Below are 15,459 nucleotides of genomic sequence, written 5' to 3' on the forward strand. Positions count from 1 at the left end.
GTTCTCTTTTATAGTCTGCAGGCATTAAATGAAAGAAGTCAGTGTTCCAGCAGAAGGAGACAACGTTTCAGAAAAGGCATTGTAGCAAACCAAAAAAGAAATTTTAAGCGCAGCAGAGTAACCAGCGCACATACCTGTTAGCTCAGGTGAGTTTAAAAGGCTGCTGTTGATAACAAGGGCATTTGCTAAATAGATGGTGTGTGTGCAACAATATACTGAAAGGTCAATTATATTGTGCAGCTTATCTCACCACCTGTAGTTATTTAGGTGAAAGCTCCAAAATGCTTGCCTAATATGTCTGTTTATCCAAAAGGAAGTAAAAAGGGAGAGCTAGAAAGATAGCATTGCATCACATTACATGGCAATGCAATGCACAGTTGCTGAAGTTGAACCAAAATGAGCTTGTAATCTGGCTTCTGCAACTTTGAACATGAAAAATCCAATGAGGAGAAGAAAAGCAAAGCCAAAGAGTCCATCCCAAAATCCGACAAACAAGCAAAATGAACAAAAAACATTGAATTCAATTCTTTCTGATTTTAGAAACTGCATTAAAGAAGGGGTGCACCGGTCCTGGAGATACTGCAATACCAGGTCAATGCGTGGAGTGGACAGAGCAAGCTCTTTTTCCATCTCCCTGTTCTAAAAATCCATTTAATATATGGTCCCCAGATAGGGGACGTATCAGATATTAAACTGATAAGAACAGATACTACACTTGATCTTAGCCAAAAGGCCGAGAAGCGATAACCAGAATTGGTTTCAAACTACGGAGCCACCCAAGGATCCTGAAAAGTCCATTTGTGGAGATGAGCTCCTGGACTCCCGTTAAGAAGACATGTTGTCAACCTCTAGATCCCTTACATGCCTGCACTTTTCGGCTTGCTGCTGCTGCAATCCACGCGTTTTAGATCTGCATAACTCCACCTCTTTAAACACAGCACCTTCACCCCCTGCTGTTCCCACCCGCCTCAACACCGTTGGAAGGGAGGAGAACCAATTAAGGCGGGGGGTGGGGTGGAACGAGCAGCTGTCTACCCTTAGCAGGAGGGCTCCTGATTACATACCTCTCCTGCTGCTGCTGCTGCTGGCTGTCCAGCAGCAGACTGAAGGTGGCTGCTGCTGTGCACAGGTATATAAAGGCTCAGAGCCTATTATGACACGCGCAGCCAGCGTTTCATTGCCACATTCCATCTACTGCAGGCAGGATACCTGGCTGGCTGAATGTCGCTGAGAAGCTCACAGAGACCGCCATAAGCAACAGTTTAACAGAATGCCACAGACTAATCAACCAAACTTTTTGGGTTGGGTTCTCTTTTATAGTCTGCAGGCATTAAATGAAAGAAGTCAGTGTTCCAGCAGAAGGAGACAACGTTTCAGAAAAGGCATTGTAGCAAACCAAAAAAGAAATTTTAAGCGCAGCAGAGTAACCAGCGCACATACCTGTTAGCTCAGGTGAGTTTAAAAGGCTGCTGTTGATAACAAGGGCATTTGCTAAATAGATGGTGTGTGTGCAACAATATACTGAAAGGTCAATTATATTGTGCAGCTTATCTCACCACCTGTAGTTATTTAGGTGAAAGCTCCAAAATGCTTGCCTAATATGTCTGTTTATCCAAAAGGAAGTAAAAAGGGAGAGCTAGAAAGATAGCATTGCATCACATTACATGGCAATGCAATGCACAGTTGCTGAAGTTGAACCAAAATGAGCTTGTAATCTGGCTTCTGCAACTTTGAACATGAAAAATCCAATGAGGAGAAGAAAAGCAAAGCCAAAGAGTCCATCCCAAAATCCGACAAACAAGCAAAATGAACAAAAAACATTGAATTCAATTCTTTCTGATTTTAGAAACTGCATTAAAGAAGGGGTGCACCGGTCCTGGAGATACTGCAATACCAGGTCAATGCGTGGAGTGGACAGAGCAAGCTCTTTTTCCATCTCCCTGTTCTAAAAATCCATTTAATATATGGTCCCCAGATAGGGGACGTATCAGATATTAAACTGATAAGAACAGATACTACACTTGATCTTAGCCAAAAGGCCGAGAAGCGATAACCAGAATTGGTTTCAAACTACGGAGCCACCCAAGGATCCTGAAAAGTCCATTTGTGGAGATGAGCTCCTGGACTCCCGTTAAGAAGACATGTTGTCAACCTCTAGATCCCTTACATGCCTGCACTTTTCGGCTTGCTGCTGCTGCAATCCACGCGTTTTAGATCTGCATAACTCCACCTCTTTAAACACAGCACCTTCACCCCCTGCTGTTCCCACCCGCCTCAACACCGTTGGAAGGGAGGAGAACCAATTAAGGCGGGGGGTGGGGTGGAACGAGCAGCTGTCTACCCTTAGCAGGAGGGCTCCTGATTACATACCTCTCCTGCTGCTGCTGCTGCTGGCTGTCCAGCAGCAGACTGAAGGTGGCTGCTGCTGTGCACAGGTATATAAAGGCTCAGAGCCTATTATGACACGCGCAGCCAGCGTTTCATTGCCACATTCCATCTACTGCAGGCAGGATACCTGGCTGGCTGAATGTCGCTGAGAAGCTCACAGAGACCGCCATAAGCAACAGTTTAACAGAATGCCACAGACTAATCAACCAAACTTTTTGGGTTGGGTTCTCTTTTATAGTCTGCAGGCATTAAATGAAAGAAGTCAGTGTTCCAGCAGAAGGAGACAACGTTTCAGAAAAGGCATTGTAGCAAACCAAAAAAGAAATTTTAAGCGCAGCAGAGTAACCAGCGCACATACCTGTTAGCTCAGGTGAGTTTAAAAGGCTGCTGTTGATAACAAGGGCATTTGCTAAATAGATGGTGTGTGTGCAACAATATACTGAAAGGTCAATTATATTGTGCAGCTTATCTCACCACCTGTAGTTATTTAGGTGAAAGCTCCAAAATGCTTGCCTAATATGTCTGTTTATCCAAAAGGAAGTAAAAAGGGAGAGCTAGAAAGATAGCATTGCATCACATTACATGGCAATGCAATGCACAGTTGCTGAAGTTGAACCAAAATGAGCTTGTAATCTGGCTTCTGCAACTTTGAACATGAAAAATCCAATGAGGAGAAGAAAAGCAAAGCCAAAGAGTCCATCCCAAAATCCGACAAACAAGCAAAATGAACAAAAAACATTGAATTCAATTCTTTCTGATTTTAGAAACTGCATTAAAGAAGGGGTGCACCGGTCCTGGAGATACTGCAATACCAGGTCAATGCGTGGAGTGGACAGAGCAAGCTCTTTTTCCATCTCCCTGTTCTAAAAATCCATTTAATATATGGTCCCCAGATAGGGGACGTATCAGATATTAAACTGATAAGAACAGATACTACACTTGATCTTAGCCAAAAGGCCGAGAAGCGATAACCAGAATTGGTTTCAAACTACGGAGCCACCCAAGGATCCTGAAAAGTCCATTTGTGGAGATGAGCTCCTGGACTCCCGTTAAGAAGACATGTTGTCAACCTCTAGATCCCTTACATGCCTGCACTTTTCGGCTTGCTGCTGCTGCAATCCACGCGTTTTAGATCTGCATAACTCCACCTCTTTAAACACAGCACCTTCACCCCCTGCTGTTCCCACCCGCCTCAACACCGTTGGAAGGGAGGAGAACCAATTAAGGCGGGGGGTGGGGTGGAACGAGCAGCTGTCTACCCTTAGCAGGAGGGCTCCTGATTACATACCTCTCCTGCTGCTGCTGCTGCTGGCTGTCCAGCAGCAGACTGAAGGTGGCTGCTGCTGTGCACAGGTATATAAAGGCTCAGAGCCTATTATGACACGCGCAGCCAGCGTTTCATTGCCACATTCCATCTACTGCAGGCAGGATACCTGGCTGGCTGAATGTCGCTGAGAAGCTCACAGAGACCGCCATAAGCAACAGTTTAACAGAATGCCACAGACTAATCAACCAAACTTTTTGGGTTGGGTTCTCTTTTATAGTCTGCAGGCATTAAATGAAAGAAGTCAGTGTTCCAGCAGAAGGAGACAACGTTTCAGAAAAGGCATTGTAGCAAACCAAAAAAGAAATTTTAAGCGCAGCAGAGTAACCAGCGCACATACCTGTTAGCTCAGGTGAGTTTAAAAGGCTGCTGTTGATAACAAGGGCATTTGCTAAATAGATGGTGTGTGTGCAACAATATACTGAAAGGTCAATTATATTGTGCAGCTTATCTCACCACCTGTAGTTATTTAGGTGAAAGCTCCAAAATGCTTGCCTAATATGTCTGTTTATCCAAAAGGAAGTAAAAAGGGAGAGCTAGAAAGATAGCATTGCATCACATTACATGGCAATGCAATGCACAGTTGCTGAAGATGAACCAAAATGAGCTTGTAATCTGGCTTCTGCAACTTTGAACATGAAAAATCCAATGAGGAGAAGAAAAGCAAAGCCAAAGAGTCCATCCCAAAATCCGACAAACAAGCAAAATGAACAAAAAACATTGAATTCAATTCTTTCTGATTTTAGAAACTGCATTAAAGAAGGGGTGCACCGGTCCTGGAGATACTGCAATACCAGGTCAATGCGTGGAGTGGACAGAGCAAGCTCTTTTTCCATCTCCCTGTTCTAAAAATCCATTTAATATATGGTCCCCAGATAGGGGACGTATCAGATATTAAACTGATAAGAACAGATACTACACTTGATCTTAGCCAAAAGGCCGAGAAGCGATAACCAGAATTGGTTTCAAACTACGGAGCCACCCAAGGATCCTGAAAAGTCCATTTGTGGAGATGAGCTCCTGGACTCCCGTTAAGAAGACATGTTGTCAACCTCTAGATCCCTTACATGCCTGCACTTTTCGGCTTGCTGCTGCTGCAATCCACGCGTTTTAGATCTGCATAACTCCACCTCTTTAAACACAGCACCTTCACCCCCTGCTGTTCCCACCCGCCTCAACACCATTGGAAGGGAGGAGAACCAATTAAGGCGGGGGGTGGGGTGGAACGAGCAGCTGTCTACCCTTAGCAGGAGGGCTCCTGATTACATACCTCTCCTGCTGCTGCTGCTGTTGGCTGTCCAGCAGCAGACTGAAGGTGGCTGCTGCTGTGCACAGGTATATAAAGGCTCAGAGCCTATTATGACACGCGCAGCCAGCGTTTCATTGCCACATTCCATCTACTGCAGGCAGGATACCTGGCTGGCTGAATGTCGCTGAGAAGCTCACAGAGACCGCCATAAGCAACAGTTTAACAGAATGCCACAGACTAATCAACCAAACTTTTTGGGTTGGGTTCTCTTTTATAGTCTGCAGGCATTAAATGAAAGAAGTCAGTGTTCCAGCAGAAGGAGACAACGTTTCAGAAAAGGCATTGTAGCAAACCAAAAAAGAAATTTTAAGCGCAGCAGAGTAACCAGCGCACATACCTGTTAGCTCAGGTGAGTTTAAAAGGCTGCTGTTGATAACAAGGGCATTTGCTAAATAGATGGTGTGTGTGCAACAATATACTGAAAGGTCAATTATATTGTGCAGCTTATCTCACCACCTGTAGTTATTTAGGTGAAAGCTCCAAAATGCTTGCCTAATATGTCTGTTTATCCAAAAGGAAGTAAAAAGGGAGAGCTAGAAAGATAGCATTGCATCACATTACATGGCAATGCAATGCACAGTTGCTGAAGTTGAACCAAAATGAGCTTGTAATCTGGCTTCTGCAACTTTGAACATGAAAAATCCAATGAGGAGAAGAAAAGCAAAGCCAAAGAGTCCATCCCAAAATCCGACAAACAAGCAAAATGAACAAAAAACATTGAATTCAATTCTTTCTGATTTTAGAAACTGCATTAAAGAAGGGGTGCACCGGTCCTGGAGATACTGCAATACCAGGTCAATGCGTGGAGTGGACAGAGCAAGCTCTTTTTCCATCTCCCTGTTCTAAAAATCCATTTAATATATGGTCCCCAGATAGGGGACGTATCAGATATTAAACTGATAAGAACAGATACTACACTTGATCTTAGCCAAAAGGCCGAGAAGCGATAACCAGAATTGGTTTCAAACTACGGAGCCACCCAAGGATCCTGAAAAGTCCATTTGTGGAGATGAGCTCCTGGACTCCCGTTAAGAAGACATGTTGTCAACCTCTAGATCCCTTACATGCCTGCACTTTTCGGCTTGCTGCTGCTGCAATCCACGCGTTTTAGATCTGCATAACTCCACCTCTTTAAACACAGCACCTTCACCCCCTGCTGTTCCCACCCGCCTCAACACCGTTGGAAGGGAGGAGAACCAATTAAGGCGGGGGGTGGGGTGGAACGAGCAGCTGTCTACCCTTAGCAGGAGGGCTCCTGATTACATACCTCTCCTGCTGCTGCTGCTGCTGGCTGTCCAGCAGCAGACTGAAGGTGGCTGCTGCTGTGCACAGGTATATAAAGGCTCAGAGCCTATTATGACACGCGCAGCCAGCGTTTCATTGCCACATTCCATCTACTGCAGGCAGGATACCTGGCTGGCTGAATGTCGCTGAGAAGCTCACAGAGACCGCCATAAGCAACAGTTTAACAGAATGCCACAGACTAATCAACCAAACTTTTTGGGTTGGGTTCTCTTTTATAGTCTGCAGGCATTAAATGAAAGAAGTCAGTGTTCCAGCAGAAGGAGACAACGTTTCAGAAAAGGCATTGTAGCAAACCAAAAAAGAAATTTTAAGCGCAGCAGAGTAACCAGCGCACATACCTGTTAGCTCAGGTGAGTTTAAAAGGCTGCTGTTGATAACAAGGGCATTTGCTAAATAGATGGTGTGTGTGCAACAATATACTGAAAGGTCAATTATATTGTGCAGCTTATCTCACCACCTGTAGTTATTTAGGTGAAAGCTCCAAAATGCTTGCCTAATATGTCTGTTTATCCAAAAGGAAGTAAAAAGGGAGAGCTAGAAAGATAGCATTGCATCACATTACATGGCAATGCAATGCACAGTTGCTGAAGTTGAACCAAAATGAGCTTGTAATCTGGCTTCTGCAACTTTGAACATGAAAAATCCAATGAGGAGAAGAAAAGCAAAGCCAAAGAGTCCATCCCAAAATCCGACAAACAAGCAAAATGAACAAAAAACATTGAATTCAATTCTTTCTGATTTTAGAAACTGCATTAAAGAAGGGGTGCACCGGTCCTGGAGATACTGCAATACCAGGTCAATGCGTGGAGTGGACAGAGCAAGCTCTTTTTCCATCTCCCTGTTCTAAAAATCCATTTAATATATGGTCCCCAGATAGGGGACGTATCAGATATTAAACTGATAAGAACAGATACTACACTTGATCTTAGCCAAAAGGCCGAGAAGCGATAACCAGAATTGGTTTCAAACTACGGAGCCACCCAAGGATCCTGAAAAGTCCATTTGTGGAGATGAGCTCCTGGACTCCCGTTAAGAAGACATGTTGTCAACCTCTAGATCCCTTACATGCCTGCACTTTTCGGCTTGCTGCTGCTGCAATCCACGCGTTTTAGATCTGCATAACTCCACCTCTTTAAACACAGCACCTTCACCCCCTGCTGTTCCCACCCGCCTCAACACCGTTGGAAGGGAGGAGAACCAATTAAGGCGGGGGGTGGGGTGGAACGAGCAGCTGTCTACCCTTAGCAGGAGGGCTCCTGATTACATACCTCTCCTGCTGCTGCTGCTGCTGGCTGTCCAGCAGCAGACTGAAGGTGGCTGCTGCTGTGCACAGGTATATAAAGGCTCAGAGCCTATTATGACACGCGCAGCCAGCGTTTCATTGCCACATTCCATCTACTGCAGGCAGGATACCTGGCTGGCTGAATGTCGCTGAGAAGCTCACAGAGACCGCCATAAGCAACAGTTTAACAGAATGCCACAGACTAATCAACCAAACTTTTTGGGTTGGGTTCTCTTTTATAGTCTGCAGGCATTAAATGAAAGAAGTCAGTGTTCCAGCAGAAGGAGACAACGTTTCAGAAAAGGCATTGTAGCAAACCAAAAAAGAAATTTTAAGCGCAGCAGAGTAACCAGCGCACATACCTGTTAGCTCAGGTGAGTTTAAAAGGCTGCTGTTGATAACAAGGGCATTTGCTAAATAGATGGTGTGTGTGCAACAATATACTGAAAGGTCAATTATATTGTGCAGCTTATCTCACCACCTGTAGTTATTTAGGTGAAAGCTCCAAAATGCTTGCCTAATATGTCTGTTTATCCAAAAGGAAGTAAAAAGGGAGAGCTAGAAAGATAGCATTGCATCACATTACATGGCAATGCAATGCACAGTTGCTGAAGATGAACCAAAATGAGCTTGTAATCTGGCTTCTGCAACTTTGAACATGAAAAATCCAATGAGGAGAAGAAAAGCAAAGCCAAAGAGTCCATCCCAAAATCCGACAAACAAGCAAAATGAACAAAAAACATTGAATTCAATTCTTTCTGATTTTAGAAACTGCATTAAAGAAGGGGTGCACCGGTCCTGGAGATACTGCAATACCAGGTCAATGCGTGGAGTGGACAGAGCAAGCTCTTTTTCCATCTCCCTGTTCTAAAAATCCATTTAATATATGGTCCCCAGATAGGGGACGTATCAGATATTAAACTGATAAGAACAGATACTACACTTGATCTTAGCCAAAAGGCCGAGAAGCGATAACCAGAATTGGTTTCAAACTACGGAGCCACCCAAGGATCCTGAAAAGTCCATTTGTGGAGATGAGCTCCTGGACTCCCGTTAAGAAGACATGTTGTCAACCTCTAGATCCCTTACATGCCTGCACTTTTCGGCTTGCTGCTGCTGCAATCCACGCGTTTTAGATCTGCATAACTCCACCTCTTTAAACACAGCACCTTCACCCCCTGCTGTTCCCACCCGCCTCAACACCATTGGAAGGGAGGAGAACCAATTAAGGCGGGGGGTGGGGTGGAACGAGCAGCTGTCTACCCTTAGCAGGAGGGCTCCTGATTACATACCTCTCCTGCTGCTGCTGCTGCTGGCTGTCCAGCAGCAGACTGAAGGTGGCTGCTGCTGTGCACAGGTATATAAAGGCTCAGAGCCTATTATGACACGCGCAGCCAGCGTTTCATTGCCACATTCCATCTACTGCAGGCAGGATACCTGGCTGGCTGAATGTCGCTGAGAAGCTCACAGAGACCGCCATAAGCAACAGTTTAACAGAATGCCACAGACTAATCAACCAAACTTTTTGGGTTGGGTTCTCTTTTATAGTCTGCAGGCATTAAATGAAAGAAGTCAGTGTTCCAGCAGAAGGAGACAACGTTTCAGAAAAGGCATTGTAGCAAACCAAAAAAGAAATTTTAAGCGCAGCAGAGTAACCAGCGCACATACCTGTTAGCTCAGGTGAGTTTAAAAGGCTGCTGTTGATAACAAGGGCATTTGCTAAATAGATGGTGTGTGTGCAACAATATACTGAAAGGTCAATTATATTGTGCAGCTTATCTCACCACCTGTAGTTATTTAGGTGAAAGCTCCAAAATGCTTGCCTAATATGTCTGTTTATCCAAAAGGAAGTAAAAAGGGAGAGCTAGAAAGATAGCATTGCATCACATTACATGGCAATGCAATGCACAGTTGCTGAAGTTGAACCAAAATGAGCTTGTAATCTGGCTTCTGCAACTTTGAACATGAAAAATCCAATGAGGAGAAGAAAAGCAAAGCCAAAGAGTCCATCCCAAAATCCGACAAACAAGCAAAATGAACAAAAAACATTGAATTCAATTCTTTCTGATTTTAGAAACTGCATTAAAGAAGGGGTGCACCGGTCCTGGAGATACTGCAATACCAGGTCAATGCGTGGAGTGGACAGAGCAAGCTCTTTTTCCATCTCCCTGTTCTAAAAATCCATTTAATATATGGTCCCCAGATAGGGGACGTATCAGATATTAAACTGATAAGAACAGATACTACACTTGATCTTAGCCAAAAGGCCGAGAAGCGATAACCAGAATTGGTTTCAAACTACGGAGCCACCCAAGGATCCTGAAAAGTCCATTTGTGGAGATGAGCTCCTGGACTCCCGTTAAGAAGACATGTTGTCAACCTCTAGATCCCTTACATGCCTGCACTTTTCGGCTTGCTGCTGCTGCAATCCACGCGTTTTAGATCTGCATAACTCCACCTCTTTAAACACAGCACCTTCACCCCCTGCTGTTCCCACCCGCCTCAACACCGTTGGAAGGGAGGAGAACCAATTAAGGCGGGGGGTGGGGTGGAACGAGCAGCTGTCTACCCTTAGCAGGAGGGCTCCTGATTACATACCTCTCCTGCTGCTGCTGCTGCTGGCTGTCCAGCAGCAGACTGAAGGTGGCTGCTGCTGTGCACAGGTATATAAAGGCTCAGAGCCTATTATGACACGCGCAGCCAGCGTTCCATTGCCACATTCCATCTACTGCAGGCAGGATACCTGGCTGGCTGAATGTCGCTGAGAAGCTCACAGAGACCGCCATAAGCAACAGTTTAACAGAATGCCACAGACTAATCAACCAAACTTTTTGGGTTGGGTTCTCTTTTATAGTCTGCAGGCATTAAATGAAAGAAGTCAGTGTTCCAGCAGAAGGAGACAACGTTTCAGAAAAGGCATTGTAGCAAACCAAAAAAGAAATTTTAAGCGCAGCAGAGTAACCAGCGCACATACCTGTTAGCTCAGGTGAGTTTAAAAGGCTGCTGTTGATAACAAGGGCATTTGCTAAATAGATGGTGTGTGTGCAACAATATACTGAAAGGTCAATTATATTGTGCAGCTTATCTCACCACCTGTAGTTATTTAGGTGAAAGCTCCAAAATGCTTGCCTAATATGTCTGTTTATCCAAAAGGAAGTAAAAAGGGAGAGCTAGAAAGATAGCATTGCATCACATTACATGGCAATGCAATGCACAGTTGCTGAAGTTGAACCAAAATGAGCTTGTAATCTGGCTTCTGCAACTTTGAACATGAAAAATCCAATGAGGAGAAGAAAAGCAAAGCCAAAGAGTCCATCCCAAAATCCGACAAACAAGCAAAATGAACAAAAAACATTGAATTCAATTCTTTCTGATTTTAGAAACTGCTTTAAAGAAGGGGTGCACCGGTCCTGGAGATACTGCAATACCAGGTCAATGCGTGGAGTGGACAGAGCAAGCTCTTTTTCCATCTCCCTGTTCTAAAAATCCATTTAATATATGGTCCCCAGATAGGGGACGTATCAGATATTAAACTGATAAGAACAGATACTACACTTGATCTTAGCCAAAAGGCCGAGAAGCGATAACCAGAATTGGTTTCAAACTACGGAGCCACCCAAGGATCCTGAAAAGTCCATTTGTGGAGATGAGCTCCTGGACTCCCGTTAAGAAGACATGTTGTCAACCTCTAGATCCCTTACATGCCTGCACTTTTCGGCTTGCTGCTGCTGCAATCCACGCGTTTTAGATCTGCATAACTCCACCTCTTTAAACACAGCACCTTCACCCCCTGCTGTTCCCACCCGCCTCAACACCGTTGGAAGGGAGGAGAACCAATTAAGGCGGGGGTGGGGTGGAACGAGCAGCTGTCTACCCTTAGCAGGAGGGCTCCTGATTACATACCTCTCCTGCTGCTGCTGCTGGCTGTCCAGCAGCAGACTGAAGGTGGCTGCTGCTGTGCACAGGTATATAAAGGCTCAGAGCCTATTATGACACGCGCAGCCAGCGTTCCATTGCCACATTCCATCTACTGCAGGCAGGATACCTGGCTGGCTGAATGTCGCTGAGAAGCTCACAGAGACCGCCATAAGCAACAGTTTAACAGAATGCCACAGACTAATCAACCAAACTTTTTGGGTTGGGTTCTCTTTTATAGTCTGCAGGCATTAAATGAAAGAAGTCAGTGCTCCAGCAGAAGGAGACAACGTTTCAGAAAAGGCATTGTAGCAAACCAAAAAAGAAATTTTAAGCGCAGCAGAGTAACCAGCGCACATACCTGTTAGCTCAGGTGAGTTTAAAAGGCTGCTGTTGATAACAAGGGCATTTGCTAAATAGATGGTGTGTGTGCAACAATATACTGAAAGGTCAATTATATTGTGCAGCTTATCTCACCACCTGTAGTTATTTAGGTGAAAGCTCCAAAATGCTTGCCTAATATGTCTGTTTATCCAAAAGGAAGTAAAAAGGGAGAGCTAGAAAGATAGCATTGCATCACATTACATGGCAATGCAATGCACAGTTGCTGAAGTTGAACCAAAATGAGCTTGTAATCTGGCTTCTGCAACTTTGAACATGAAAAATCCAATGAGGAGAAGAAAAGCAAAGCCAAAGAGTCCATCCCAAAATCCGACAAACAAGCAAAATGAACAAAAAACATTGAATTCAATTCTTTCTGATTTTAGAAACTGCATTAAAGAAGGGGTGCACCGGTCCTGGAGATACTGCAATACCAGGTCAATGCGTGGAGTGGACAGAGCAAGCTCTTTTTCCATCTCCCTGTTCTAAAAATCCATTTAATATATGGTCCCCAGATAGGGGACGTATCAGATATTAAACTGATAAGAACAGATACTACACTTGATCTTAGCCAAAAGGCCGAGAAGCGATAACCAGAATTGGTTTCAAACTACGGAGCCACCCAAGGATCCTGAAAAGTCCATTTGTGGAGATGAGCTCCTGGACTCCCGTTAAGAAGACATGTTGTCAACCTCTAGATCCCTTACATGCCTGCACTTTTCGGCTTGCTGCTGCTGCAATCCACGCGTTTTAGATCTGCATAACTCCACCTCTTTAAACACAGCACCTTCACCCCCTGCTGTTCCCACCCGCCTCAACACCGTTGGAAGGGAGGAGAACCAATTAAGGCGGGGGGTGGGGTGGAACGAGCAGCTGTCTACCCTTAGCAGGAGGGCTCCTGATTACATACCTCTCCTGCTGCTGCTGCTGCTGGCTGTCCAGCAGCAGACTGAAGGTGGCTGCTGCTGTGCACAGGTATATAAAGGCTCAGAGCCTATTATGACACGCGCAGCCAGCGTTCCATTGCCACATTCCATCTACTGCAGGCAGGATACCTGGCTGGCTGAATGTCGCTGAGAAGCTCACAGAGACCGCCATAAGCAACAGTTTAACAGAATGCCACAGACTAATCAACCAAACTTTTTGGGTTGGGTCCTCTTTTATAGTCTGCAGGCATTAAATGAAAGAAGTCAGTGTTCCAGCAGAAGGAGACAACGTTTCAGAAAAGGCATTGTAGCAAACCAAAAAAGAAATTTTAAGCGCAGCAGAGTAACCAGCGCACATACCTGTTAGCTCAGGTGAGTTTAAAAGGCTGCTGTTGATAACAAGGGCATTTGCTAAATAGATGGTGTGTGTGCAACAATATACTGAAAGGTCAATTATATTGTGCAGCTTATCTCACCACCTGTAGTTATTTAGGTGAAAGCTCCAAAATGCTTGCCTAATATGTCTGTTTATCCAAAAGGAAGTAAAAAGGGAGAGCTAGAAAGATAGCATTGCATCACATTACATGGCAATGCAATGCACAGTTGCTGAAGTTGAACCAAAATGAGCTTGTAATCTGGCTTCTGCAACTTTGAACATGAAAAATCCAATGAGGAGAAGAAAAGCAAAGCCAAAGAGTCCATCCCAAAATCCGACAAACAAGCAAAATGAACAAAAAACATTGAATTCAATTCTTTCTGATTTTAGAAACTGCATTAAAGAAGGGGTGCACCGGTCCTGGAGATACTGCAATACCAGGTCAATGCGTGGAGTGGACAGAGCAAGCTCTTTTTCCATCTCCCTGTTCTAAAAATCCATTTAATATATGGTCCCCAGATAGGGGACGTATCAGATATTAAACTGATAAGAACAGATACTACACTTGATCTTAGCCAAAAGGCCGAGAAGCGATAACCAGAATTGGTTTCAAACTACGGAGCCACCCAAGGATCCTGAAAAGTCCATTTGTGGAGATGAGCTCCTGGACTCCCGTTAAGAAGACATGTTGTCAACCTCTAGATCCCTTACATGCCTGCACTTTTCGGCTTGCTGCTGCTGCAATCCATGCGTTTTAGATCTGCATAACTCCACCTCTTTAAACACAGCACCTTCACCCCCTGCTGTTCCCACCCGCCTCAACACCGTTGGAAGGGAGGAGAACCAATTAAGGCGGGGGGTGGGGTGGAACGAGCAGCTGTCTACCCTTAGCAGGAGGGCTCCTGATTACATACCTCTCCTGCTGCTGCTGCTGCTGGCTGTCCAGCAGCAGACTGAAGGTGGCTGCTGCTGTGCACAGGTATATAAAGGCTCAGAGCCTATTATGACACGCGCAGCCAGCGTTCCATTGCCACATTCCATCTACTGCAGGCAGGATACCTGGCTGGCTGAATGTCGCTGAGAAGCTCACAGAGACCGCCATAAGCAACAGTTTAACAGAATGCCACAGCCTAATCAACCAAACTTTTTGGGTTGGGTTCTCTTTTATAGTCTGCAGGCATTAAATGAAAGAAGTCAGTGTTCCAGCAGAAGGAGACAACGTTTCAGAAAAGGCATTGTAGCAAACCAAAAAAGAAATTTTAAGCGCAGCAGAGTAACCAGCGCACATACCTGTTAGCTCAGGTGAGTTTAAAAGGCTGCTGTTGATAGCAAGGGCATTTGCTAAATAGATGGTGTGTGTGCAACAATATACTGAAAGGTCAATTATATTGTGCAGCTTATCTCACCACCTGTAGTTATTTAGGTGAAAGCTCCAAAATGCTTGCCTAATATGTCTGTTTATCCAAAAGGAAGTAAAAAGGGAGAGCTAGAAAGATAGCATTGCATCACATTACATGGCAATGCAATGCACAGTTGCTGAAGTTGAACCAAAATGAGCTTGTAATCTGGCTTCTGCAACTTTGAACATGAAAAATCCAATGAGGAGAAGAAAAGCAAAGCCAAAGAGTCCATCCCAAAATCCGACAAACAAGCAAAATGAACAAAAAACATTGAATTCAATTCTTTCTGATTTTAGAAACTGCATTAAAGAAGGGGTGCACCGGTCCTGGAGATACTGCAATACCAGGTCAATGCGTGGAGTGGACAGAGCAAGCTCTTTTTCCATCTCCCTGTTCTAAAAATCCATTTAATATATGGTCCCCAGATAGGGGACGTATCAGATATTAAACTGATAAGAACAGATACTACACTTGATCTTAGCCAAAAGGCCGAGAAGCGATAACCAGAATTGGTTTCAAACTACGGAGCCACCCAAGGATCCTGAAAAGTCCATTTGTGGAGATGAGCTCCTGGACTCCCGTTAAGAAGACATGTTGTCAACCTCTAGATCCCTTACATGCCTGCACTTTTCGGCTTGCTGCTGCTGCAATCCACGCGTTTTAGATCTGCATAACTCCACCTCTTTAAACACAGCACCTTCACCCCCTGCTGTTCCCACCCGCCTCAACACCGTTGGAAGGGAGGAGAACCAATTAAGGCGGGGGGTGGGGTGGAACGAGCAGCTGTCTACCCTTAGCAGGAGGGCTCCTGATTACATACCTCTCCTGCTGCTGCTGCTGCTGGCTGTCCAGC

General features: G+C 44.8%; 12 non-coding genes across 12 annotated transcripts; all 12 read right to left on the reverse strand.

Annotated features, from left to right (window-relative positions):
- Positions 1–554: 554 nt before the first annotated feature.
- On the reverse strand, positions 555–745 carry LOC141176870 (U2 spliceosomal RNA). Its single transcript, XR_012253518.1, has one exon. It is a non-coding gene; the product is annotated as a U2 spliceosomal RNA (small nuclear RNA).
- Positions 746–1,860: 1,115 nt separating this feature from the next.
- On the reverse strand, positions 1,861–2,051 carry LOC141176882 (U2 spliceosomal RNA). The gene has a single exon (XR_012253529.1). It is a non-coding gene; the product is annotated as a U2 spliceosomal RNA (small nuclear RNA).
- A 1,115-nt stretch (positions 2,052–3,166) lies between these two features.
- LOC141176895 (U2 spliceosomal RNA) lies at positions 3,167–3,357 on the reverse strand. Its single transcript, XR_012253540.1, has one exon. It is a non-coding gene; the product is annotated as a U2 spliceosomal RNA (small nuclear RNA).
- A 1,115-nt stretch (positions 3,358–4,472) lies between these two features.
- LOC141176907 (U2 spliceosomal RNA) lies at positions 4,473–4,663 on the reverse strand. The gene has a single exon (XR_012253551.1). It is a non-coding gene; the product is annotated as a U2 spliceosomal RNA (small nuclear RNA).
- Positions 4,664–5,778: 1,115 nt separating this feature from the next.
- LOC141176919 (U2 spliceosomal RNA) lies at positions 5,779–5,969 on the reverse strand. The gene has a single exon (XR_012253562.1). It is a non-coding gene; the product is annotated as a U2 spliceosomal RNA (small nuclear RNA).
- Positions 5,970–7,084: 1,115 nt separating this feature from the next.
- Positions 7,085–7,275, reverse strand: LOC141176932 (U2 spliceosomal RNA). Its single transcript, XR_012253574.1, has one exon. It is a non-coding gene; the product is annotated as a U2 spliceosomal RNA (small nuclear RNA).
- A 1,115-nt stretch (positions 7,276–8,390) lies between these two features.
- On the reverse strand, positions 8,391–8,581 carry LOC141176944 (U2 spliceosomal RNA). The gene has a single exon (XR_012253585.1). It is a non-coding gene; the product is annotated as a U2 spliceosomal RNA (small nuclear RNA).
- A 1,115-nt stretch (positions 8,582–9,696) lies between these two features.
- LOC141176956 (U2 spliceosomal RNA) lies at positions 9,697–9,887 on the reverse strand. The gene has a single exon (XR_012253596.1). It is a non-coding gene; the product is annotated as a U2 spliceosomal RNA (small nuclear RNA).
- Positions 9,888–11,002: 1,115 nt separating this feature from the next.
- LOC141176968 (U2 spliceosomal RNA) lies at positions 11,003–11,193 on the reverse strand. Its single transcript, XR_012253607.1, has one exon. It is a non-coding gene; the product is annotated as a U2 spliceosomal RNA (small nuclear RNA).
- A 1,111-nt stretch (positions 11,194–12,304) lies between these two features.
- LOC141176980 (U2 spliceosomal RNA) lies at positions 12,305–12,495 on the reverse strand. The gene has a single exon (XR_012253618.1). It is a non-coding gene; the product is annotated as a U2 spliceosomal RNA (small nuclear RNA).
- A 1,115-nt stretch (positions 12,496–13,610) lies between these two features.
- On the reverse strand, positions 13,611–13,801 carry LOC141176992 (U2 spliceosomal RNA). The gene has a single exon (XR_012253629.1). It is a non-coding gene; the product is annotated as a U2 spliceosomal RNA (small nuclear RNA).
- Positions 13,802–14,916: 1,115 nt separating this feature from the next.
- Positions 14,917–15,107, reverse strand: LOC141177005 (U2 spliceosomal RNA). The gene has a single exon (XR_012253640.1). It is a non-coding gene; the product is annotated as a U2 spliceosomal RNA (small nuclear RNA).
- Between the last annotated feature and the right edge of the window lie 352 nt (positions 15,108–15,459).

The sequence above is a fragment of the Phyllobates terribilis genome, unplaced genomic scaffold, assembly GCF_046119375.1.
Source record: "Phyllobates terribilis strain yellow unplaced genomic scaffold, ASM4611937v1 Scaffold_27__1_contigs__length_16484149, whole genome shotgun sequence".
Classification (NCBI taxonomy): Eukaryota; Metazoa; Chordata; class Amphibia; order Anura; family Dendrobatidae; genus Phyllobates; species Phyllobates terribilis.